The sequence below is a fragment of the Neopsephotus bourkii genome, unplaced genomic scaffold (genome assembly GCF_033783945.1).
Source record: "Neopsephotus bourkii isolate Nb327-2 ecotype Australia unplaced genomic scaffold, CSIRO-AGI_Nbou_v1 NB_1638, whole genome shotgun sequence".
NCBI lineage: Eukaryota > Metazoa > Chordata > Aves > Psittaciformes > Psittacidae > Neopsephotus > Neopsephotus bourkii.
This window is the reverse complement of record NW_026902113.1, coordinates 2,882,750-2,910,518: the sequence shown is the minus strand read 5'-3', so window position 1 is coordinate 2,910,518 and position 27,769 is coordinate 2,882,750. Positions and strand designations below refer to the sequence as shown.

Genomic DNA, 27,769 nt, shown 5'->3' with positions numbered 1-27,769 from the left:
GTGGGGCTGACGGGCAGCGTGGCCTCTGCACCCCGCCGGGAAGGGGAGCTTGCCTGCGGGACATGGTGCTGCACTGACGGAAACAAGTGCGGCTGCTTGCAGGGGAGGCCCTCGGGTGGCAGCTGGGTTCTCACTGGCACTGTTCTCCCCACAGCGACCGGAGCCCGCTCCTACAGCTTTGCTGACCGCGAAGGAGTGGCGATGAGGGGACTTGCTGCAAACGCGGCAGGTTTACCTAGTTCTCCTCGGCAGCAGCGTGAAACTGGTCATTTTTACTAATACAGGCAGCTCTGCAGAATGCAAGAGGGGAAACAGCGCTACCGGTGAAAGACTGGTCATTGAGAGTCACAGGGGAAGACCAGAATGAAGGCAAAACACAATATAACTTTCCGCTGGAGGGGATTAAGACATTGTCTGCGTACAGAAATCTGAAGAACTTCCACAGCAGGTACCAGATCACTGACCGAAGCTCAGAATCTCCCAACACAGTCATGGTCTTGTCATTTCTTATAAAGAAACAGCAGATACATTTTAAGAAGCCCCATTTAGTAATGTCAGAATGGTTGAAGGGAGTTTACATAACTGAGAACTGAAGAGTAAAAATAGAGGAAGTATAACTGAACAGAGCATTATGACACTAGCAGGTAATTTTCTGTAACAGAGTTCCAGTAAGATGAATTTGCAGGAGACTCAGTCATATATTTCCTAAAACTCTTTCAAGTTTCCTGTAATGTGATGACATTTATCATGTATAACAATACTGGCAAGTTTCAAACAGCCAGCTGCAGTGGCAGCTAGTACAGCATAGCTTCTACTGCGACACCATTTAATTCCACGTAATTACAGACATAAAAACATTTGCTGTTTCAGCAGTTGCACAAAAATACCTCTGATTAAAAACTCCTTTCAAAAATTTAAAATGCTTATTGGATCACTGATAGGTCATTTTTAAGGAAGCTGCTGACATGGAGAAGACAAGATTTAAAAACTGAGACAGCTGAGAGTGATGGGGTATGGGATTTAGAGTTTTATTGGATGTGAGGAACTGTTAGGAAGCCAAGCTCTGTATACATACGTATGTGTGTAACTCCACATGTAGCCACATATCTGCCCATTCCCCTCTGTACCCTTTGCTTCCTTTCAACTTGCCAATAAAAATAGTGCTTTTCCTCCGCTCCCAGGTGTCCAGGTTAGCAGTTTCAGGCCCTCCCATTCTGCTTGTCAAGCCTCCTGTCGCAACAAGAAGGGAGTAGGAGGAACAACGTAGCAAGTTCAAGTGCTTGTAATAGCAGAAAAAGAGGTGTAGCTGCCCAGAGCTGATGGACTCTTTCTTCTTGCTTTGTCTCTTCCAGTGTAGTAGCAACTCCCCTAGTTCTCCATTCCCAGCAATTCCTTAGCTTTTCAGAGAAAGAGGTAAGAAGGAATGTTACCCACCAACTTATCTGAAATTATGGATACTCATTTTCCAAAGGACATGAAGTAAGAACATGACTGTAAGTTTCTTCTTAGGACTGAAATTCCCGAGAACAGTGCATTATCATCAGCATCCTGAGTCTGGCTTCAACCTGGGACTGAGGTCACCATCCAGAGGCAGAGAGGACAGCAGTAGTGCTCAGGTCCTACCCAAGCTAAATGCAGGCTTCAGCTTTGGTTCTCAGGCTGTGGCACATCACAGTGGGACTGAACCTTATTATTCCAGCACTTTCACCTGCTGCAACAAGCTGTCAAGATCACAGCTTTGACTTAAAAACCAGTACGATTAATAAAGTGAAGCAAGACACTTTGCGGACTATGATAAAGTCATGCGTTCAAAGTTGTCCTCAACCAAAGAACTGCTTTCTTAGTGATGTCCATTCTAATCACAGAGGTGGAAGTGCTAATCAAAGTTTGCCTGCCATATTACCACAGGTTATGTAAATAGACCTAATGGCAGTGTTGACTGAAACTACAAAGCTGATGCAGCAAATTTCTGGAGGTGAAACACAGTAACCCTACAACATGAGTGCATTATCAATGCTAGCATGAAATAGCACAAACAGCCCTTGAAGTACCTGATGTCACCACATTCCCTGTCTTCTCTGAGAGGCCTGATGTATGTCAGTCTCCCCATGCTGTCATTCTTGTCTGACACCTTCTTCAGTGTTCTGTCTTCCACAGCATTAAAAAGCCTGGCTTTAATTGTGCCTCTGTAACACACCCCTAAGCATCTATGAAGGGGAAGAGAGGAAGAAAAGGCACTGTTACTTTCCTTTCCACTGCTAATGCTCTTCTCTCCCATAAATTACAGGAAAAAAAAAATAGTTACTTAGTTTCTCACCACCATAAGTGACTGTTGGAATAGCTCACTAGGATTTCAACCTCACCAGTTACACAACTTAAGGACAAGCTTAACAAGCTGACATGCACAAATATTAACTATGGGATTTATCTTGTGTTTTCTGGAGATACAACCAGCTCAGAGTAGCAAATTCATTATGTCAGTGCTACCAAGGATAAGATAAGAACATAATCTGCAGTTTCAACATACTGCTCTGGTCTTCAATCCTGGCCAAGAGTGTATCCCATTGTTGCTTTTTCATTTTACGGGAAAGTGTTCAGGTAGGCAGGAAAACAAACTCCCTAAAACATTAAATATATTACTTCAAGTGTATCTGTAGCTTACCTCACTGTTTATGTATAAAAATTACAGAAACTACCTTAATTCCAAACTGCTTTTATGAGAGAGAAACAGGGCATTTCTCCAAGCCCTCACAAGGCTTCATCAGAAAGCCACGCCACTCAGCTAGTGAACTTAGAGATGGCAGGAGACTTACATACCTACTCTCCCACTAATCTAAACCCACCTATAAAACCTGTATTAAAAAATAGAAAGTTACTGCTGGCTAGTGCCCACAGTTTTCAGCTTACCAGAGGTATCAAATGACTCTGTGAAACATGATCTGCTTATTCTGAACACTGAAGCATTAGCTTCATCTTGAGCATCAAGCTCCTTTCCAGAAGTAAAGGGGTGGGTTTTGGTTGTTAAGCTGATCTAAGATGGCAATTAGCACTCCACAAAAAACTACTGAACAAATTTTCTTTGGAAGATGTGATTCATGAACTCCTTCAGGTCTTAAGAGGAAGATAATGATGAGGGAAGTAAGAAAAAAAAAATAGATATTAAGGAAAACTTAGGAAAACCTAACTTGATGCAGGAAATATTAACTGCAGGTAAAGTTGCACTGCCTATTTAATTTACAAATTAATCAAAGTCCCACAAGCAGAGTAGTTTTGACATGCTGTAAATGAGATCAGAAAGCTCTGTTTTGATAAATTATGTGGATGCAAACTGCCCACTTTGTTTTGGCTAAACACAACAGGGCACCTGCTTCTAGAGCAGCAGTAACTATTATTATTTTTTTTTTAATTAGACTTTTTTATTTGCATTTAGGCATATAGCCAGGAAAAAAAAAGTGTAAAAAGCTCATAAGACTCAAATATCATATCTAGACATGAAGGGCACCCATGACTCATTGCAATAACCTCAAATGTTTAAGGAATTAAAAAAGCAAAACCCAGAGCGTACATCTCGCTGCTCCCTTACTGAAGGTCAGTATATTTGCAATCTGGAAAGTTTCCATTCCCTTTGCACTGAAGACAGTTTTGTTTTCCACATCCTCCTACACAAAGGATCATGAGTACAAAGGTTAAAGTTTACCTGAATCAATTGTGGGTTTTCTCAAGTGTAGTGCTTAGTTAAATTCTCCCATAAGTCATAAAGAGTCTCAAGAATGTATCGACACTGAGTAAGTTGAGGCTTTTAGATCAGTCAGAAACTCTCTTTCATTGTTACTTACTTGGATGATAAAAAGAGTTGGAATGAGTTGCTGGAAGATCTTGGTAAATGCTGAGTTCAGTTCCTTTTTTTTAGATTTGGGAACTTACTGACTTTTCTCTGATACTAGGAAGACAATTTTGTTCTTCCTGATGGTATAACAAACATTACATTCAACAGGAGAAAGGAATGTGAGAAATGCCAAAACAGAGAGGATTGGACTAAAATAAGACACATTTATATGGGAAGAGGGCCACCTATATATCAAGGAATTTAAAAGGCTGCTATTCAGCTGCATTGAACTCTGTAAATTCAGAGGTGTCCACATTCCTGATTCTTCCAAAGGAGTTCTCATTCTAAAAATCAGGTTTCTTCCTGCTGTCATAGTAAGAGTATTTCTCTAGATCTTATTTCCCTCATTTATTCCTTATCATTCCTCTGCAAATTTTACATCCTTCCTAAAGTGTTTAATTTGCTTTAGTTGAACTAGCTGTTGCTATTCACATTACTGGGGGATCTTGTATGTCAATACTCCTTCAACTGAAAGAGAATCAGATGTGGCACTGATTTCCTGAGGATAACACTGGAGGTTTACTACTAAGACTACTACTAGGTCCAGAAATATACAAGTGGTTTGTGAATCACGCTCAGTGTGACTGCATGACACCTTACCTAGGAACTGGATCATTGGTGTGCTGAAGCATTTTATTTAAAAGGCCAGCTACCTCAGAAATTAAATCAGAGGTTAATATTCAATTTGTGGCTGCTAGCCAGAAAATACTAACTTAACCTCTTAGCAAAGGCTCATCATCCTTCTTCACCTTGTCACTATGTTTTTCCTTCAAATACACTCTCATGAAAATATTACAAATTTAAAGTCTAAGTGTGTGCACTATCTAATATGCACTATGTAATGTGCACTTTCAGTAGCGCACATTCGATTTCATTTATTTACTCCTGTAAGTACTGAAAATACAAGGTTTTCAGTACAACTGCAAGTCCTTTCTCAAAATATTAAGAAACACAGTGTATACAAAAAGAAAAAGCCAAGCTTTTTTGTTGTTTTTTTTTTTTTTTGGTTGGTTTGGTTTTTTTGTTTGTTTCATTGTTGTTTTTGGGTGTTGTCTTTTTTTTTAGCATCAACCCATGCCTGCACTGACTTAAAATCCATCTATCTCAGTACCAGCCAGTACCAGACATCCCAGGTAGCAGATAATCTATTTATGCAATGGAAGCCATCTCTACCTCTAATGCAACCATTTGGGCCTATTATCTGAAGTTCAGTGTTACTAGTTATGATAATCCAAAAAGTCACTCAAGTCCTTCTTTGGAGAAAAAAAGTTTGCATCCAAATAGAAACATTCTTGGCTCAGAAATCTGAAGTGCCTATGAGTGCAGCTGGCTTGAGGAGCAGCAGCTAGATCCTGAGTTCGTTACCCTACAGTGTTGCTGAGGCGGGGGATACAGCAGCCTTGGAAGAGCAAAGGGTCCTTTGTTACTGAGTTGGGTAGTTTCATCAGAGAGAGACAATTTTCAGCTGGAAAAACACTGTCCTAAAAATCACTGGGATCAAAGAATGTGAAGGGAAGGGAGGAAGTAAGATTCTCCTGTCCTTCCATTACGTGAGATTAGAGAAACAAAATAAACCACCCCTTTGCTAACATCCAAAAGCAATGAGTGCATGTTTTCAAGAAAAAGGAAAACCTGATAAAATATGCTTGTACAGTGTCTGGAAAACAAAGCCCCAGCCTCTGAGGCTTTAAGGAGTCATTACTTTAGAACACATTAGTGTCGTAACTAGACCTGAAATGGATTTTATACTGCTTGGAGAGTAAGGCACAGACTTGAAATAGACAAGACCATCAGTTGTGAGATTCAAGGTGCTGTGCCTTCTTCAGGCTCTGGTAATAGTGAAAATTAAGTTAGTGTCTGAGGGCTGGCATAGAAGAAATCTGTCTCAGTATCACACATTTCAAGGCTTTAAGCGCACAGGATCACTTCTAGCACCACCTGCCCACTGAGAAGTACAAATGTAAGGGTCTGAATACGAACACTTTGTGGTTTGATACTGGCCTCTTGCCACTTCCTTATGACTTCCTTGGTTTTATTCTAGAGAAGGTTAACTCAAGACTCTTCCTAATGCAGTGTTGAATGGATATCTAACTGTGAGCCTGGTTTTTGTCTGAGCTTTGTTAAACACATGCTGTAGGTCTCCAGAATGCTGTCTCCTTCATTTGGCCACATAATTATAAAATAAGCTACTGTGAGAACATATCCAAAATAAAGCAGGGTATCTTTCTCTGAAAGAATATACAACAGTTTGGCATCAGCCCAGAACTGTAAGAGTTTCTGTTTTCGGCAGGTCTGTTTTTCTTACTTGGAAACAATAGTGGTATTCATGACTGGGCAGCTCATGAGGTTACCACTTCTGAAGCTGCATTTCTCAATATGCAGCAATCACTATAAAAGATGCATCATACTTCAGACCTTAGCACATTCAGTGTTACCACAGTGATTTCCCTTTTGCTGGGTCCTACGGAGTAATTAAGAAAATAATTTGTTTTGAAGTGAAACATTGCATGTACATATGAAGCAGCTCAGTCCTGCACACAGACATGTAGAACTGTGGGCCAAGGCTTTGTAGGTTGAAATACATATACACAGTGAGGGCTATTCTTTTGTTTCTGCCCTTCAAATCTCTCTTTCTCCTTCCAGTCAGCTTCTTTCTAGCCAATGTTAATCTGCTGCACACAGAAAATGAGCACATTTACACAATTACCTGTTTGCCAAACGTTGTTTTGTTCCTTTAGTTATTCCACACAAGTGGTTTTCAGCTGACAAGTTGTCAGTTACGTCGTTTGCAAGTTGTCAGGCCTCCCATGTTACAGCATATTTGCCCAGACCTAGAAAGAAAGACTATGGCTTTTTCACAGACAAAGATAAGCTACAAAATTCATTGCAAACCAATTTCTTCTGCTCAATAAATAGTTGAACAAAAGGCAAGCCCCTGCAAAGCAATGCATGTTTGTCTTCTGTAATATAACACTATGTCAGACACCACAGAAAGCTATAGAAAGAAGGCATGCTACAGCAGCTCTGAAAACAAAGAGAGATGCTGACCAGCAAAACTCTTAGGAAACACCAAGAAAAAGGGTGCAGAATTTAAATGTCAGGCAAGAGAAGAACAAAGGTTTCAATGATGTCATTAGCAAGAGAATAATCTAGTAAAATGTAGAAACACTGTAGAATAGGTATATATATCTGATCAGTCTTTACAGTCAAATGAGAAGAAAAAGGTGCATTTAGGATGCATTTTTTATTAAATCCTGAAATAGATGTTTAAAAATGGATTAAATGCACCATGCTGAAGTGCCTTTTTCTCTATGTTAATTGCCAAGGAGGTGAGAGTGTTAAGTCCCTAGTGAGCCTCTTCTGAGGCTATTAGGACAGGTAATACAAAACAAATCTGTTTTTTGTCTCATGTTTCTGTAACATCATAGGAGACTAACGTAAATAAAATAGGCAGATGAGGGAAAACTACAGATAAGTCAATGATTGCTCCAGATCTACATGCTTTTCAGTATGTGGTTTATGAATCAAAGGCAGGAACCCAACAGTTGTTCCCATGAACTGGACCAGTGGTCTGACTGGGGCACTCTGCTGCTGTTCCTAGGAGCTGCAGAAAGTACAAGAAATTCTACAGCAGAAAATTATGAGTAAACACAGCAGATCTTCAAATACCTCTGTCTTTTAGTTTCTGTCCATTTTCACTTTTGTTTCATTAAATACAGGATTTGATATAACTGCAGAGAAATGAAACTGAAATTTTCCCTTCCGGGTCAAGTGATCAGAACCCATGAGCTAGTTGTTTGTCTTTTTTTAAACATACTGCTTGGAAGTGTGGTTTTTTAAGAAGATAATCAGGAAAAGGTCATTGTTTTACTGGAATAATTACACAGAATAAGCAATGACAGTTGCATATTCTTAGTAGGACACTAAAAACTATCTGTAGATGTCCAATTGGCCTGCCTGAACTCATACAACACCAGCACAGAAGGCCCAGTCTTGGTAGCCATATGCAGTGGTCCTAAGAGAGCCTCTTCTCAGCAGGGAGCATCTTCTCTGGGGTTGGGCTGCTCCTCCCTGTGGCTCACTGCTGTCTCCACTGCCATCTCTGAGCATCAAACTGCCAGGTACATGGCAGCTGCATCTCACATGTTAGCAGCAGTTCTGCCATCTTGTCCTCATTCTCTATGTCCAACAAGTAAATGCAGTAGGTGACTGCTATTTAGGTGGCCAGACAGGAAAAGAGGGCATAGTGCTAAACTGCTCATGGGGAGGATGGTACCGCAGAGAAGTGCTGCAGCGTGTTTCACACATCTGGAGTTCAGAAAGCTGAGCAGTCTATGGGTGGGTTCAAACACGTAGAAACTTTGAACTTTGAACACACTAAAGAAGTGTGGCATGGAGCCAGATTTCACAAGACAAGAGTCAAGCTAATCAAAATGATCTGGCTGTTCCCATCAAGGGCTGCGTTTTCCAGAGGATGATCTGTCATGCAGCATGACAGTGGGATTTTATTGCCAAAGAGGCGTCAGTGGAATCCTCAGTGAGGTTTCGGATTGGTTTCTGGGGAACCACCTTTCCAGAGGAGGCAGGAAATTTGGCAGGATTACCCTCAAAGTTTGTGAGAATCATGTTTGAGGCTGAAGGGATGAGAGTTCATGGGCTGAAGATGGATCTCCTCAGCCTATGGAGCCAAGGACACAGAGGAGAGAGGCACACTGCTGCTGCAAAGCCAGAGTGTTTCTGTGGTGAATATCTGTTTTTTCCAGCAGAAGTGTGTTCAGCAGCAAAAGTCCAGCCCTAGGGTTCCTCAGGGTAGCTACAGTCATCAAAACACTACAGACCACACACCTCTACAAAAAACTGCTGTGAAGAGAGGGCAGCGATACAGCCAGACACTCACACCTTTGCCTTCTCCTCAGCATTCCTCTTGTCCCCAAACCCCTCACCCCTTCACCTCTTGCATCCAACCACTGCAGAGCTCACGAGGCCACGCTTTCCCCATCTGTGCCCCAAAAGGAGCCACAAACAGCCATCTCCCTCCCTGAAAGAGCAGAAGTTGCAGGGTCTTGTTGACTCACAGCACAAGAGCAGCCAGGATTGAGGTATATCCATGTTTCCTGGGCAGCCTGGTTTCCTGGAAGAGGCCCAGCCCGGGCAGAGCATGGGCACTGCCTGGCTTAGTGTCACCCACATCATCCAGTGCGGTACCCAGTGCAGAGGACAACATGGTCATGTTTCTGGCACTGGACCACACTCCTGGAGCAAGAGCTTTTTCTTGGGCTCTTCACATAGAATTCAAATGTCTAAGAGGTCCGTGCACCACAAGTCATAAACTTCAAGTTAGTCCATTAACCCCAACAGTGCTTCTGGTCACAGGAAGCTAATAAGGTAAAAACTGGTAGGAAAAGGGAGAACAAAGTACAGCATTATCTGCAAGTATTTAACCACCCATGTGCTGATGAGAGCTGGGGATGCCTGGAGCTGGGTTGGTTTTGTGGTTTTTTTCATAAAACCAAAGTTCAGAAATACTATTGCAATTGTCCACAGAGTTATACTACAAGAATTAATACAACAGATGTAACCACATCACATGCTATGTAGGTTTTTCTCACCTATTTTAAATTCAGAGAGTCCTCCCCTTCAGGCATACTGAGTCACTTGCCATTTGGTGAGTTGTTGACTGAGAATTAGATTAGGAAACATTTCTGGCTGTTCAAATCCTGATCCTTCTTCTGTGTGCTGCTGCACATGGGATGGGCTCTGTGCTGGATGCTGAGGCTCATCTCTCACATTAGTTTAGAAGTAGTTAAACTTGAGGAGATGTGTGTTGCATGTTAAACTTCGGGGTTTTTTCAGCAATCTTTCTTGTATTAGCTGATTAGGAGAAAAATTATGTTTCCCACAACCTTTGCCTAGCAGTGTCAATTCTTTGCCAGCTATTTTTGAAAATGAAAGTAGTTTTAGTAGTGACATTGCTCCATTTCTCTAAAACCAAGATGGAATCACAAATTAATTAAATTACAATCAACATCAGAGGGAAAGATTGTATGTTTCCTTATCTCTTCCTGTGTAATTAGGTATGACAAGTCCTTTGTGTCGCTTATCTCTCTCCCATTGGAAACAAAGCACCAGAGTATGAAGCAGTGACCCAGGGAGCTCATTAGTTTTCCTGGCTATTGGATTTGCAGTGGTAGTTTTTTGAAGTGGTGACTTGGACATCCCTGGGGAGCGCAGACATTCTCTGCCTGACACAGGCCAGAGAGGAAATGCAGAAAAGGGGCTGGTGGTGTTTTAGCACCACCGAGTGGACAAATAAGGGAAAAGAAGTTCAATTTTGAGACAAGACATGGTGTCCTGAGCAGCCAATATTCCCACTATGGGGCTGGAACCCCAACCTCACCCACGTTCTTCTTTTCAACAGGTATCTCAGAAAGCTGTCATACACCTTGGCACCAAATCAAAATAGTTTGTGTTGGAAAGGACCTGAAATGTCATCTGGTCCAACCCCCTGCGATGAGCAGGAACATCTTCAACTAGATGAGGTTGGCAGAACCGCATCCAGCCTGGCTTTGAATGTCTCCAGGGATGGCGCATCCACCACCTCTCTGGGCAACCTGTGTTAGTGTTTTACCACCCTCATTGCAAAATACTCCTTTCTCACGTTCATCAGCCTGAATCTTCCCTCTTTTAGTTTAAAACCATTAGCTCTGTTGTTACACTGCATGTGGTCACGGAGCCTGGGAAGTCACTCTAGAAAACATCAGAGTTGTAAATACAAACATGATGTCTATAATAAATATAACTGTAACACAAAACCAAACAAAGTGTATAGTTTGTAATACAGAATTTCAGTTGTCTCAGAAATAGCTCAGACGTCTTTCAGTATTTTCTGCCAGTTCTGCCTCCCTGGAAATCAGTGCCTCATTAGGTAAATGACTGTGTCATTCCATAAATTACAGGAAATGAAATTCTTAATGTAATGTTTTGAAGTGTTTCTTATACCTCAGCTGCTCTGTGGGGCTTTGGACTCTCGTGGGTGGCTGGCCTTGAGCAGCTTTTAATGCTGCTCACAGAAGATATATGAAGACACGTAGCAGCTGTACCTAAGAACTGCTTTCCCCTGGCACCAGATAAGATAGTTTGTTGAATGAGATAAAAGTGCATTCGTCCCTCCCCCCACCCTATATTCCCTCTACTTTACTGGCACACTTTGAGCTTTGGCCAGCTCTGTCTCTGTGACTTATCAGTTATGGATCTGTATTTTGGGTTATACTACAGCCTAGAGAGCCCTTTGTGCTGCTCCACAAATGCACACACTGTCTCTTTACCAAAGCATTTAGGGTTGGCTGAGATAAGCCAGGGAGAAAATGAAAGCATGGGTTACTTTTGCTTTCATAGCAGCTCTGCAGCAGGACTACCACAGTGGCCTGCTCCATGCAAGGGGTCTCAGTATCCTCCCTCACCAAGATGGTGGAAAGCAGGCGGAGATGGCTCCTTTCCAAGAGGGGATCTGTATGCCCCTCTTCCCAAGAGGGGACTATATGCTGGTGTGGGAGACAAGGAGAGGCAATATTCCTGAAGTACATCCTGTAAGAGATTAACACTGGGATGACTGGTGGATATCCTTTGGGATACACCTGACTGCACTGCTGCAGCCAACAGAGCTCTCCTGGGCAGGGCAGACTGCACACATCCTTTCCGTAAATTCCACTTTTAACAGCATGTTTGCTGCTTGCTTATCACATACAGCCTGCTTAAAATAGAAATATCTGAGAGACAGCTGATGCCTCAGGTCCTCTCTGCTTTGAATGGAGAAAAAAAGTCCCCTTAAGAGATTCAAAGGCTACAAATTAGTTGTTAACTTTTGTTGTGTACTTCTCCTTCATCCCACACGCACACCTCCAAAGGTCAAGTGAACACTCAGAGCCAGGTCTGGCAGTAGATTTCTCAGCTGTTTATAAGACATCAGACCACCTAAGTCCAAAACAACACAGCTGAAGAAAGCAGGAAGGAGCCTGAATATTATTTTCCTTGTTAGGCTGGTTTGGTGGAGGAAAACCCACCTCCCACATACCTGCCACCCTCCAGCACCAGAGGAGACACTCACATCTTCAGCCCCACTACTCTGTAATACTTGACTGCTTTATAGTCCAAGTATAGGAGCCATGGTTATTATTCCAAGTTATCTATAACCCAGACTTGTTGGCTGTACTTGTTTAACCCCTTAGAGTAAGGAGAGAATTCTCAACAGGTCCTCCACATCCTGGGCATATGAGCTGTGCAGGAGGCTGCTAGGTCGGGTGAGCCAGCATAGTGACACTTCTTACTTGCTCATGGGCACTGTGCAGCCCATGAGACTGGAGACCTGAACACATGGGGACACAGAAATTACTCAAAGTCGGCTGAGATGTGGAATAAGCATGTTAGATGCCACACAGTATTCCCTATCATGACAAACTCCGGCACCTTCTATCTTCTAAAATAAACCTGAGCCTTTCCTTCAGGACTGAAATGAATTGCAAAGACAGCAGGGGTCAAGGGAAGCCTCTGAGCTATGCACCTTAAATAAAGCAAAGCAATGAAAACTCTGAAGGGCAGATTTTTAATCTATGCTTCTCCCTAGAACTTCTTGCTGGTTCATTGCAAGTAGCTTTGCACAGAACAGCTTAGTAGCATCAGGTGCCTCATGCTTTAGACATTGACATTTTGGATTCTTTTCAGATCATCAGAGTCATCCTAAATGTTGCATGCAGGGAGGGTGGGTGCTTAACGTGGGATCCAGCTTCTATTCCACATGCGAAGCTCCTTAAAGTCCAGCTTCGCAGTGTTCAGTGTGTAAGCCCATACATTGTCTTTTACATCTGGTTCTGAACATCTGGGAGATCTATTATCAAGCTTGTTTAGAAAGTACATTTGATCTCAGTTCTGGCTAGAGCAGAGCATTTTGTCTCTCCTCATCCTGCATTGCCCCGCTGTTTGTTTGTGTACCAGCTTTCTGTGTAAACAAACCTGCTCCTGCCTTATTCATTCAGCAGTTTCACAAGCCAGCACCTGTGACCTTGCAATTCCCAGGTCCCCCTTGGAACAAGGCTGATGAAAAGAGATCTTGTGCTACCCCACGTCTGTCTGGGTACCTCACAGTAATGAGAAAAGGGATACAGAAACCTATGACCACATACGCATTTGAATACAAAGAAGATACTGTTCCAGCTCACCCAGCTGTGGCGATGGCATTAAGGACACCAAAGTTTGTGCTATGATTTTCATAGAATCAAAGGCTTTAGAAAGCATGGATAATGTACATTACTTGGGTGTCTCTTATCCATCTTGCCACATGGCTGGCTCAAGCTGTCAGGCTCACTTACCTGCTGCAGTTGCATTTCAGAGATGTAGCAATATGGTTTATTTCCCAGCTGAACCCTGATGGAAATGCAGCTTAGAGAGCTAAACCTGGCTGGCTTAGCAGCATCCTCCATCTCCCTGCTCCTTCCCTCTATCTGGAAACCAACTTCTCAACCTGTCCCCACCTGACCCTCTCCAGGGCCTGATGCTCCCCAGGAGGCACCAGCAAGCAGTTAACTGTTCTCCTTCTGAGCTTGTTTCTCACAATCACTGTCGAATGGTTGGGTAACAGAGAACAGACATGGAAAGGAAATACGACAAGACCAAGCCAACAGCTGCCCACATGCATCACATCATCCTACAATCATCCATCCCTCTAATCTGCAGTGCCACCTACCAAACCACCCAACTACATGTGCCTTCTCCAGAAGACAGTGAGTGAAGAAACAAAAAAAAAGCATGTAAAAGGAGAGTTTTAAATCATAAAAGAACATAAATAAATAAAAACATTGATTTCCTGCAGTTTTGATCATTCTATCTCAGTCACTTTTCTGATGACATCTGCAAATGTCTCCAGAGCAGGATTCAACAGCTGTGCAAAGGCAAACACCTCCCTCAGTGCAGTAAGCTCTCTCTGCTCCATGTTAGTGGGAAGGGAGATTTTCACTAATAGCAAAGCCAGGTAATTGCATGTATTAGTGAATTACTCTAACAGTAAATTGTGTGAATTAGACTGCAACTGAAATGTAATAGGCTGTTTTCACAGCAAATGTTCAACATCTGCAGGTGGTGGAACAGCTCTCATCCCAGTGAGAAATAAGTTTTTTTGTTGGGTAACAGACATGTCCATTAGTAGGACTGTGATTAAACTGCTGGTGTTACCTAGCAGAGATTACATCACAGGGATTCGTCACCAGCATTGCAATGAGTGCCAGCCATCACGTGGAACATACAGGACAAACAGGTGATCAGGCCCAGTCAGCATGGGTTCATGAAAGGCAGGTCCGGCCTGACTGACCTGATCTCTTTCTACAGCAGGGTGACCTGCTTAGTGTGTGAGTGAAAGGCTGTGGATGTTGTCTACCTAGGCTTTGACATTTCCCACAGCATTCTCCTGGAGAAACTGGCTGCTCGTGGACTGGATGGGTGTACTCTTCGCTGGGTAAAAAACTGGCTGGATGGATGGGCCCAAAGAGTTGTGGTGAATGGAGTTAAATACAGTTGGCAGCCAGTCAAAAAGTGGTGTTCCCCAGGGCTCAATATGGAGGCCTGTGTTTACTATCTTTATCAATGAGCTGGATGAGGGGATCAAGTGTACCTTCAGTAAGTTTGCAGATGACACCAAGTTTGCAGGTGGGAGTGTTGATCTGCTGGAGGATAGGAAGGCTCTGCAGAGGGATCTGGACAGGATGGATCAATGGGCTGTGGCCAGTGGTGTGAGGTTCAACAAAGCAAAGTGCCAGCTCCTGCATTTGGGCCACAACAACCCCATGCAACACTCCAGGCTTGGGGAAATGTGGCTGGAAAGCTGCTCGGTGGAAAAGGACCTGGGTGTGCTGATTGATGGCTGAGCATGAGCCAGCTTATGCCCAGGCAGCCAAGAAGGCCAATGACATCCTGGCCTGTACCAGGAACAGCGTAGCCAGAAGGACCAGGGCAGTGATCATCCCCCTGTACTGGGCACTGGTGAAGCCACACCTTGAATCCTGTGTTCAGTTCTGAGCCCTCACTACAAGAAAGACTTTGAGGTGCTGGAGCATGTCCAGAGAAGGGTGATGGAGCTGGTGAAGGGTTTGGAGCACAGGTGTGATGGGGAACGGCTGAAGGAACTGGGTTTGTTTAGCCTGGAGAAAAGGAGGCTCAGAGGGGACCTTATCACTCTTCCTGAAAGGAGGTTGTAGCAAGGTGAGGGTCGATCTCTTCTCCCAAGTAATAGTGATAGGACAGAAGAAAACAGCCTCAAGGTGCACAGGGAAGGTTTAGATTAGCTATTAGGAAACATTTCTTCCCCCAAAATTTATTCCCCAAAATGGCTGTCAAGCTCTGGAGCAGGCTGCTCAGGGAAGTGTTTGAGTCACCATCCCTGGAGGTATGTGCCGCTGAGGGACATGGTTTAGTGATGGACTTATGAGTGTCAGGTTAAGGGTTGGTCTAGTTGATCTTAAAGGTCTTTTCCAACCTAAATGATTCCATGATTAAGGTGCCAACTATTTAGCTAAGTTTAAGTGCTCACAAGTTACACCCATAGTTATCCTGAAATCATTACAGATGCAAAACCTGGGAGGTCATTACTGGGGGATCAGCTACCATAAAATTGTGCCTCAATACTGCTTTTTCAAGAAGATTAAGGTCTGAGTAAACATCAGTGCAGGGAAGCCCCACAGCCTGTGTTATGCAAGATAGCAGATAAGATAACAAGCCTGTCTCCTGGATTTACAGCTGTGAAAGGGCTGAATCCTTCCTGCAACTGACTGGGCAGAATTTTAACCCTTTGTGAATCCAAGCAAGAGATGGCTGAGCAAGTTGACCTCACAGGTTGTGCTAGTTCACCCTATGTAGTTGGTGAGCAACATACTCTCTGAAGTATGTCACTAATGTTTATTACCTTATAGTTAGGTTTATATCTGAAGATTATATAAATGAGATTCTAACAGTGTCCACAGTTGGGAGTTACAGATTATCAGGTTTTTTAGTTGACTATCTGAAGCTCATTCCTGTGCAAGTTAATACTTCTTCCTTGCTTCTCACATAGAGGTTGTTCGTTTGCTGCATCATTCTCAGCTGAATTGAATAAACCATTTCAGAGATTAATATAAGCAACATGAGGAGAAAAGTAAAAGCAAAAGACAAGGGATCCCAGATCCGATTTTAGCTGAAAGTTGACATTAGGGTGTTGACAGAATACAAGAACACTGTTCCAGATGGCAGGAACTGCAGAGGAGGAAGAGCACAACTGCAAGAAGTAACAAAAGGAAGCTAGTGATAGATGCTAAGTCGGATGAGAAACAGACACTCCAAGGCAGTCATCCAGTTCTTCAGGTTACATAAAATTAACTTTGCTGCTTATGCACTTCGCTCCTTTTCTGGGTGATGCACATTGCAGATAGAGTTGGTAGCACTGCTTGTAATTACCACTGCTTGACAGTTCTCATTATGAACTCCTGCTTTCAGTTGCTGGTAAGCTTGTTAGATGTTACTCATCCAGGCTGAAATGTCTTCTGCCAAGGCTTGGCCTCGGGCTGATTCTTTCCCCCTCCATTTTCTTTTAGGAGGAGGAAAGGGGAAGGCAGTTTCAGTAAAAATGGTTCTGTGGTTTTCAGGGCAAGATTAGGCAACCGTTTATTTGAGCAACAGGCTGAAATTTGGCAAAAGAGGGAGGAGGTCACTGATGCCAGAAGACGTAGCCAGGTTATAAATGTGTTTTTAAAAAGCCTCAGCTCACGTACTTCAGCAGAACCTTGTCAGCTTGGCAGATGAATTTGTAGGGGGCTGTCAGCAGCAGAGGGCACGCCAGGTCCCCTGGCAGCTCCCACGCCTGGCAGGACTGTGTCCATTGGGCAGCAGACTGGATGCTGCCTGCACCCAGTTGAGTGCTTCCAGCCCTGTGAGGGGCAACCCTTTCTGCAGGGTGCCCAGGGTGCTGGTGTGATGGAAGCATCAAGGCTGAGGGTGGATGTGAGCGGGGTAGTGGGGCTGAAGTGGCAAGGTAGAAAGGCACTTGGATTGCAAACCAGTGAGAATAAAACTGTGATGACACAAGGAGCTGGAAAGCAAATACTAGCATCCCAGCTTAGTGAAGAGCCAGGACCTGAACTGGGATGACTGGTGGGACAAGAGGAGCAGGATGGTCAGGAGGAGGAGGAAGGAGAACAGAAAGGAGAGGGGAGAAAAACACCTTAGTGATAGCTACCATGTCCTTCCCAGAGCCCACAGCAGAGCTGAGGTCACTCCCTTCCTCTTTCACCAGCAGAAAACTGGAAATCCGCCGGCATGTACGGTTCTTCCTGCTTGCAGGGGCTTTCTGCACAGGCTGAAAGCCTGTCACTCCTGTTCCTTGGTTAGATCTAAAGCCTCAGTTCTCCACCAGGGAGATGCATTAGCACTTCACCTTGGTGAAGCACCTCAGCCTGGGATGAGGGCAGACTTCTCTGCCATCTGTCATGAATGCTTTCTCCTAATGCTGCGGGGGAGATGAGGAGCGAGACGTGGTGCACAGGCAGATGAGCTGTCTGTGCTCCCTTCCTTGCTGCTTGGGAGCAGAGAACAGCTGTCGTGAGGCTTGGCTGCACAGAGATGATAAAAGGCCCTAGTACCACGAGTTGCAGCAGGCCCTGAAGCATGACATGGAGCGGTTACAGAAGAACTTGAAGAATGGCAAGAAGCAACAGCCATTAGCTGTATCCCTACTCACATGTCCTAATGATCTCCTTCCACACTCAGCTGCCAGCCTCCCCTCACACTCCCTATATTTTCAATCCCCACAAAACTAAACCTCTGCCCCAGTCACGCCAGCATGTCCTTGTTCTGCACCTAAGCATCATCCCAGTACCACTGCCACCAGTGCCCGCTATCCCTCAGGCCTTTTATCCCCAGTATCATCTGAGCATCTCAGCACTCTCCTAATAACTCAACCCCAGTGGCCGCACCCAGGAGCCCTTCAGGCTCTTGCATTACACCCTGTTTAATGCAATGTAGCCTCTACACCCTCACACTGGAGTCATCCCCACATGACAAATGATGCTGCTCACATTCAGATTTATCTGTATCATCTTAGATGTCTGGTCCTACAAGAACTCCCATATCCCTGGTGCTGTCCTAGCCTCCAAGGTCTAGTTCCCAGTGTCATCCTGCACTCCTTCTCCAGCTGCTTCCTATCCTCCATGTGAAGGGAGCTGAATGTAGAGACCTCACCAGCAAAACAGCACAATACTTCCTTGTCTTTCTTAGATGCGGTCAGGAAGGGCTGGGGTTCCTTCCAGCTGACCTTAGACATGCATCCAAGTGATCTTCAGCTTCCTTTACAGTGGATGGAGGTAACTGGACGCTTTTAGGGCACCATTAGTCTAACTCAGTTTAGACATTTACTTTGACTGCCACAAAAGCACCATTATCTCTGTAATCACTCTAAGTGGAGACAAAGGATTAGCTCAGTTTAGATATGTCCTTTGTTGACTTACAAACTTTGTTGAGATGACTGCATGCCAAACAACATTGCATATTTACCCTTATTTCTTAATTCATGCTCAGTGATGATCTTCATTTACCTTCAAAACAACATTTCAAGTTTCCAGGCGAGTGTCCTATGTCATGAGCTTGCCCAGCAAGGGGGGCTCGGCAGCAGCACCCTTGGCTGATCAATGCCATCAGCACACAACAATACCACACCACACTGTACCGTACCACACCATACCATACTGTACCATACCATGCCATGCCATACCATGCCATGCCACCCAGTGGTAAGAGTTTGGATCTCAAAACATGGTGTAGAAAAAAATTTGTAACAGTTGAGCACAGAGATGCCAGGGTGATAAGCAAGAATAAAGAAGGGCAGGAATAAAGAAAAGATACAGGAATAACTTTTCCACTGTTTCCATCGTTGTTCCTAGAAAGCTGTTCTCAGCTAGGCATCATTTGGAATACATTTAAATGGTATCTTTTGTTAAGGTCAGTATGTTCCAGTTTGATTGGCTTGATCAAAATGGGTGAGAAGTTACAGAGACTAGAGAATAGAGGCGACAGCATTACACACTGGAGAAGTCCAGGTGGGCTCATGTCTGGAAATCTCTAGGCAGGTTTATGCATTGAAAATGATTATGTAAGAAACTGAAAGGCTCCAAGAAGGGCTGCAAGAGTACAGAGGTTTTAAACCAGCTTCACCCAGGGAGTGTTGAACAAGCTTCAGGTTTTCTTCTCAAAAATAGATCTAAGGAGAAAAAAGATGAAATTTAAATAGGAATAATGTAATCAGGAAACTATTGCTCACCCTCTCTTCTGTTACAAAAGTCAGACAACATCAACTGAAATTGGCAGGGACCAAGTTCAAGACAAGCAAGATGCAATGGCTGTTTACACAACAGTTAACCAAGCAAAGAACTGTGTAACTCTTTGACACATGAAGCAGTGAATAGTGAAATGCTTACCACCTCTCAGGAGAGCATTCAGGGCTCCTACACCATACACGCAGAGTGCAGACTGTGATAATACTTCTGTGCTCTGGACTTTAGACAGACCCATGTACATGTGTGTCTTCCTGTGCTTGAAACACATCTGCTGTTGGCCACCGTGGGCAATGGGGTACCTGCTTTGGCAGAACTTTGCTTCAGAAAGGGAAGATGTTCTTAGGGAAAAAACTGTGCTTAAGTATGAAACAAAATCCAAAAACAAAAGCGCAGTGTGCAAAGATGGAGATGATTTTCTTCAGCTGATCTTGAACAGTTATTTTCCAAGTTTTACCATAGAAAAACTTTTTTTTTTTTTTTTTAATTGTGCACTGAAACAAGGAAATCTGAAGTAACATCATCTTTCAAAAATTAACCTTGGCTCCAAGCTTCTTTTACATACTATAGGTTACTCATTCATGGAGGATTCTCATTATGTGCTTCGGTAGTGAAGATAATTTGCAGCCATATTTGTTTGAAGGGTATATTACAGTGAATAAGTATATAATAGATATGAGAAGGCAGGATAGGATTGTCTGGCAGCTTTCAATCTATCGTTCCCATGACTGCTAAGTTGGTAATCTTAACATTGCTCTTTGTGTGGGACAAAGAATAAACCATATAATCCTGAGGTAAAGCTTTCATTGCCTACATGGCACTGAATGTATTTGTTTTTCAGTTCCATTTAAGTCCCAAGTGCTGTCAGAGTGCCAAAGTTTCAGTCAATATGATTTTTCATATTGCAAATATTCTTTGTTTAGTTTAAAATGGAGATGTCACTTAAATCCAAACACACACTGTCCACAGAGTTTCCCTCAGCAACCAGGCGGGTCACTTTATCATAGGAGGAGATCAGGTTGGTCAAGCAGGACCTGCCCTTCATGAACCTACGCTGACAGGGCCTGATCCCTCCATTTTCCTGCACATGCTTTATGATCTCATTTAGGGTCATCTGCTCCATGACCTTCCTGGCACTGAGGTCAGGCTGACAGGCCTGGTCTTCCAGGGTCTTGCTTCTTGCCTTTTTTGTATAGAGGCATCACGCTGACTGACATCCAATCCTCTGGGACCTGCCCACTAGACTAGGAGTGCTGATAGATGATGGAGAGTGGCTTAGCAAGCTCCTCTGCCTGCTCCTCAGCACTTTTGGGTGTAACCCATCCAGACCCATGGACTTGTATATGTCACCCACCTTCCAATGTGCTTTCTAAGGCTCTTTCTCCCTTTTGTATATGGGCAGGCAGTGGTTTGCCTGGGAGCTGGGATGGGAGCAGACCTAACACTCTCCAGCAGTTCATTCTCTCCTTCTTCGTGTACAAGTGAATAGGGAAGGAGGAAACTGAGCCAATTCTGGAGATGCAGCAGCTGAAGATCCAGCTTAAGCTGCCAGAGATACTTCTTTATTTACTGCTGCAGAACAAAATCCAGTTACCAAGGATTTGATTAACCTATCATAAGAAAAAGAATCGTTTGACCTGGAAGGCCAATGCTTTTCTTTGTATCACTACAAATGACACATCCTTTTGTGGTTTCAACACTGGTGGCATGAAAGTTTACCAATTAAAAAAGCTAAAGTGACCACATTAAATTTGTAGGCATGCACCATGAACAAAATAAAAATAGCTTAGCATGCTAGAGTCATTCCAAAGCAAACACAACCTAAAAATAATGAAGCTAAAGTTAAATTTAACAGAAATCAAATATATTAAGATCCAGGAAATCTGAAGCTAAAAAAACCACCCTACTTTGCTCTGAATCTTGAAAAAGTTCTTTCAAGGTCATGAACACTATTCGGATTAATAATGAGCTGGGATGTTTTTTATGTCTTATCTATATAGTTCCTTCTGTTTGAGATTGTGGCCTTTACAAATGTTGAACACTGGACATATATGAAGCAATTAAACATTTAGAAATGGACATTCCCTTTCGACTGTTATGGTTAGATTACTTTTTATGAGGGAAAGGAATGAGGACAAAGGAGATCCTTCAATCTAAGACAACAGCAGTTCTGAAGTTGAGCACTGCTCTGCGTAGGAGAATTTTGGTTGAATAATGAAATTTTTAAACAAAACCAAGAAACATAAACTACTGTTTGCTTCACACTTGGTAAAACTATCATTCAAGCACACAATTAAATGTAATCTTTGATGACCTCTTTTCTGGTTTTCAAAACATCAGCAGGAAGATGCTCAGGTTGTACATTTTGGGTCCATGCTGATGTATTACGTTTTCAAAACTGGTGTGATTGTTACCAATACTCCTCTGAAAAGCCCCAAAGTTTCTGAATTGCTGTTAGGGTCATCTTACTCACCCTGAGGTCCATGGGTTGGTGGATGCATTAGCTAACAGTGCTGTGTAGGATACACTCCCTTTTTCCTTTTTAGGTAAGCAGCTTGTACAAACTCCATCTCTTTAATAATTAGTTATCAAGTATTCTCTTGGATAGTTTCTTACATAGTTTTTATCTATCTCAGTTTTCCATAAAGGTGGCTTGAGGGGGCTGTTCTGTTTGGGAAAACAGCAAAATTCACACAGAGTCTGATGTTTATGAACTCTTCCCTGAGGCAGCCATGAACCTAAAAGCTGCTATTGACACAAACACCACAAAATAAGGAAAGTCAGCTTCAGCTGGAGAGCAGCCATTCTCAGCCGATTCCAACAGCTCTAGTGCCATAAGGACCTCTCACCAGGGGTTAGTTGGTGGCTTCTCCAACCCCATCAAGCCAAATCTGTCAGTGCAGGCATCTTTACAGATCTTCCTAAGATATTCTTCCTAGGGGTCTTAAAAAACTTAAAAATTCCCTTGCCCAGCTATAGCAGTGCCACAGAAGACCAATGTTTGGGGGGGGGGGGGGGGGGGTGGTGTCCCAAAATCCAATTGTTACTGGATTTAATGGGTTAGTTCCATTTTTCTTTCAACTGTGTGGGTTTCCAAGGACTTTGTCAGGCAAGGCTGCTGGAGCCTGTCACCAAATTCCTGCTGGGACAGGAGATCCCAGGCTTTTCTCTACAGTGCCCTGTGTTGTGGGGAGTCTCTGCTGAAAGTGTGAAGCACGAAGGGCTGTTTGAGTATCGTCAAATAGGCAGGAACCATCCTGGCAGGAACACGGATAGTTCGCAGCAGATTGGCATTGTAGCATTTGGATTACTTTTCAGTTCCTCCTAGAGCTTTTAGCACAAAAGTGGAATTTATACTGCAATGGGAAGGTTAAAAACATGGAAGCATTCATCAAGCAAAACTGGATTCAGTTTGTTGGAGGTCTCATAGGCAGATCTGTGATTTACTTTAGGCTGGAAGCAGAGTTTAGAGTTCACTGTCATGGCTGTTCATTATGTTGTGCAGAGCTCCAAGCTTATTTAAAACTGTAGCAGACAAGGGTAATTTGTGTGTTTAGGATCAGGGTGATTCACTCAGCCACATGAAAACCCATGGCCTGCACTGGCAGGGGGACAGCTCGAGCTCTGCTGAGAGGGGGCTCTCCTGGTGTCAGTTTCAGCTATTCTCTGAATTATTTAAAGCCAAAACCAAGGAGAAATGGAAAGTAAGAGATGTAAATTAATCATTACTATAAACAAGGAGGGGAAATCCAGCTAATGGAGAAATCACTTTTAGAGGATGCACCTCCTGCTGCCCCCTCAGCTGTGCTTCAGAGTAAGATTTTCTTCCCCCAGGCAGAAAAATAAAAAAGGACCTAAATGAACAATTGCATTATTAATTTTCAATTTATGACATAGCAGTGGGTCTCCAAAAGGATACTGGATTAGTTGGCTCAATAGAATCATAGAGTCAGTCTATGTTTACATTTATCCACATTCTGGAAAGCTGAACTTAATTCAGTGTTAAGTTTTAACTATAGTCACATTTTGACGATTGAACTACAGCCTGGGAATGGGATTTATATACGTTTGACACCTGGCCATCACACCCTCCACTAAAGAATCCCAGCTGAGGTAACGTAATGATTTTCATGTAAGTGTTGTAGAGACTCCACATACCTACTGAATGGATGAATCAAGCAATTCACCTTTCAACAAAAACATTTGAAGGAGGTTTTACAGGATTAGTAAAATTAATGGGAAATAACAGATGAATGACTTGTGCTCTCATTGAAGTAATTGTACCAGGCATGACTGCATGCTTACTTACGCTTTTGCAACCATGCTTTTCATTACTGGGACTGACTACAGATTTCTGCTTTCCTCATCTCACTAGATAGAGTGGCATTGACAGGTTTATACTGAATAGGAAATGTGATTGAGGAACACCCCAGGGAGAATATGTCAGGGTCTGTACTACCTGTGGGATTTCATTGCTGCGCCCATGAGTTGACTAAGTAGTGGTTTTGCTCCTCCTTTTTGTAGAAAAAGCTGCATAGAATCTGAAGCGCCATCAAGTCGATGGGCAGACGAGAGATACCAGGATTGCCTGGCAAGCCAGAGGTTCATGATGGATGCAAGTGTTGCCAAGCCTATGAAGGTGACATCGTTGACAAGCTGGGCTCCAAGACAAGGCACTTGAAACACCTCTACAGAAGACCAGGCCAAGTGCACCTTGACTCCCAAGGAAGCTTTCTGGGCCAGGTTTTTACACTTTCAGGACATATTTGGGTAGTTCTTAACCCTACCTGTTACCTTGCAAAGGGACAGAAACCTTGAAATTACTTGATCAAACAAGTTATCATCATACTGGCAAATCAACTCTACCCATTTCACAGATGAGGCATGTGAAGGGAGGAGGTTTGCCAGAAGCCTGTGCTCTATTAGAGTTCAGGGTTTGGCTGTGACCCTGTGTGATACTGCTGCCCATCCACTCACCAGTGACTACCTCACTAGTCAGATGTATCACGTTACTGGTATCACTGTTTGCCTTTCCACACAAAGCAAACCAGAAAAGCTTGCTTGTATAAAATGACTGTATTTTGAATCTTTTCCGTATGAAGGAATCGAGAGAATCAGTGCATGTTGCAGATCAGGCACCTGGATTGCTGGCATTGGTGTGGGGTGCCACACAGTTAACCTCAGAATGGTGGTGTGTTGTCTTTTGTGGAAGATGGAAGTTCACAGGAATCACCGAATAGTTAGGGTTGGAAAGGACCTTAAGATCATCTAGTTCCAATTCCACTGCCATAGGCAGGGACATCGTTTTCTTGTAAATGACGCAGAGACTCCACATACCTACAGAATGGATGAATCAAGCTATTCACCTTTCAGCAAAACTGGTTGAGTGTTGTTTTTTTTGCTGTGTCTAAGGAGTTCTCTGCTAACTAGACTCAAATACCGCTTGAAAGGAACAAAGAGTTCCCATCCCCCTATCCAAAAATAGAAGGGGGACAGACAATACTTCTTCAGGCATTTGCCAAAATGATAAGGGAGATGAACAAAAACCACTCCCCTCTCCAAAGCTCTGCTTTAAGCTCACCAACATGCTGCTTCACCTACTCCAGTGCTTACGCTGCTGATCCCAAACTCCCCAATGTCCCACTGGCCAGTGTGGGGCAGAGGGAAGCATCAGTGCTCTCTTGTCTGCATTTTATAACAGAGTCATTGGGGGAGGAAGGGGGGATGGAGAAATGCCAGTGAACTTCTGAAGGAAGTGACATCTCTTTGATGGTATCACCTAAATTGGCATGCCCAGGCTTGAAACTCCACCTCTAGCGTGTTGTTCCCTCTACATTTAGGTCACTGAAGTACATCTCCAGGGAGGGCTTGTCTCCTGAAAGCTTCAAGGTACATACATTGCTTCCTGTCTCCCTAATCAGCTGCGCAACAGGGTATATTTAGAAACAAAAGGCAGCGCAGCAGCGCTGGCAAATGTGTTCAGTGCACACTAAAACCTGTTTTGGAAAAGTCAGAACAGGTCGTGCATGTCTCCAGCTCAGGCTCTGAGCAAAATAATAAATGACTTGCATACATTTAGCACCTTTCATCTGAGGGAGCCTGAAGTACTTCACATAACAGGAGTTATCGCCTACCCACCCATGAGCAGGCACCTGCGGAGGCCAGGCTGCACGAGCCAGATGGGGCACAAGCATCCTAGTGAGGCAAGTGAAGACTATAACCTCCTCTATTCAAACACGCAGGAGGAATTCAGGTGGGCACGTGAATTAGCCAGGTTGGGATTTAGCCAGGAAAACAGTGTATGAAATAGTCCTTTCTTGGCAATAAGTACAGTGAATTATTTAATAACCCTGAGCCAAACATGGAGCATTTCATCTTAACTTACTGAAATGGCTCCAGAGTCCAAACAGATTTATATTCCAAAAACATTCTTTTTCAAGTCTTATGAAGCTTATTTATTCAAGAGCAGAATTGCAAACAGCCGAAAGTCAACTGCAAGGAAGACCTTCCTTAGTAGGGAAAAAAGAAAAAAGATACCATAAGGAGAAAGCTTTGAGGTAAAGGGGGTGGGAAATACGCCACTCCATTAAGGGAAACGTATTCCAGTAAACAAATGATGTATAAGTCTGCAGGCCATCATTTTTACCACAGTGCTCTGCACCAGAGAACGTGCAGAAGACTGTTTCATTAGAAAAGACCACACACTTCTGCTGCTGGATTTTTTCCCCTTTTACCCAGTTTGATGCTTTTGTTTTTGCCAAGACTGGTATCTGGGCTTCGCTTCAAGCTCATCAGTAGTTCCCTTAGATTTTCAGCCAAAAATACATCTTTTCCACAAAGGCTGGATGATTTTCAGGATGATTTTACTTCTCTGCAGGAGGTTTTTCTCCTACTAAGTGGGAGCTGTGCTCAATCTATTGTATCTTGGCCACACTCAAACTCGGCTGGCTGGGTTAATTCACAGACAGATTGAACACATGCAGTACATTTAGTTAGAAGACAGATAGCACTAAAGCACCCTTTACCACAGTGGAAACATTTTGTCCAGTATGTTAAAGCAGTTGAGCTTAATTAAAGCATGCAAATGTTTTCAGTGGAAGAAAAGAGGACTCTTAAACAGAGAAAGAACTAATGCTTGGAAACCAAAACTGGACAAATGGAAATAGCAATTAAGGTGGGTTATTTTTTTCCATTTTTACACCATTGGTGTGATTGTCCATTGTAAGGCATTACCAGATGAACTGATAGAGTCAAAATTGCCCCTTGCTGAGGTGTTTACCTTCACTAACAAATTACAGGAGCAACTCAGGTTACTAGTTGAAACAGAGGTGGAAAGTGTCCGTGACCTGAGACTCTGGGGACCTCCCTTTTCTAACCTACTGCTTGAGCTCTGACAATGGCCCCAGTTCTTTGAGACGCTGCCTGGGAGTGGACCTCAGAGGTCAGCTTGATCACCTAGCCCACCGAGGCTGGGTCAGCTCTGTCCCATTCCTGAGGGATGCTCGCTCGTCCAACTCGTTCTTTGAATTTTCCCAATTCAGAGCTAAAACAGCCTCCTCAGCCACCCCAAGGCACCCAGAAGAGTAAAACATTTTCCTGACCTAAAGTTTACCCTCCTGCTGTGCAACTGATGACTTCTCCTGTGCCCTGTGGTTAACACATTCATGGTAGCAGTTGCTTTTTACTTGAAGATCATCTTTAACCACTGAATTAGCTTTTCTCTAGATAAATGGCCCAACTACATAACCTCATCTCCTCATCAGTACTCTCCTCTGGACCGTCTTCAGTCCATGCCTTTCTTCAAATGCTGCAATCAGAAGGCTGACTGGCACTCCAGCTTCTCATGGATACAACCAATGTAGAACCGCTTTGTGTCTGCTGTATTTGCATTTGTGCATCTCATGAGAGCATATGCATTTCTGTAACAGCAAAAAACAGACAGAAAAACTCCATTTTGTGACGCTCTCCTGAGCCACAAAATCAATTTTATCTACGGAGCTACCTCATCTTCAGTTCCTGTAACTGGCTGTTTCTGAGCAAATACTTGTGTATTGGTCTTCAGTGGTTTGCCTCCATTTTTCCTCCAAGCACTTCACTGTCCGATCTTGTCTTACAGCACACGCAGAGCTCCTCCACATTTTGTGTATTTCAAAATACAATTCACAAACACATGCAAATGTATTAATACTTATAAATGCACAAAATGGAACATCCCTGCTGAGATCTGAGTATTTGAATAACAGGGAGGGTACAGCATACATTTTTATAAACAACACAATGGAAAACAAGAAAAAAAAAAAGAAAAGCCTAAGAGAGTGGCCACTGGAGTCAGTGCTAGCGGCGTTTAGAGCACTCAGCTTGCCTATTATGGGATATAAAAATCTCCTCTTTGTTCCAGTAGCAGACTAGGTCCTATGCAAACACAGCACGCAGTCCAAAAGGCTGAATCAAAACCTAAGGTCACAGGCTTCTGACTTCAAAAGCACCCTGAATCAGCTTCAGATGCCTGGCCATCAGCTTGTCATCTTATGTTCCAGTGTTACAG

General features: G+C 43.4%; 1 long non-coding RNA gene across 2 annotated transcripts; it reads left to right on the top strand.

Moving 5' to 3' along the window:
- The first annotated feature begins 103 nt into the window (after nt 1-103).
- LOC133223559 (uncharacterized) lies at nt 104-26,264 on the top strand. Of its 2 annotated transcripts, none has more exons than XR_009728605.1 (3): nt 104-644; nt 1,353-1,413; nt 25,065-26,264. It is a non-coding gene; the product is annotated as an uncharacterized LOC133223559 (long non-coding RNA). The 2 variants fall into 2 exon arrangements; XR_009728604.1 differs by lacking the exon at nt 25,065-26,264 and adding an exon at nt 4,952-7,994.
- The last annotated feature ends 1,505 nt before the right edge of the window (nt 26,265-27,769 follow it).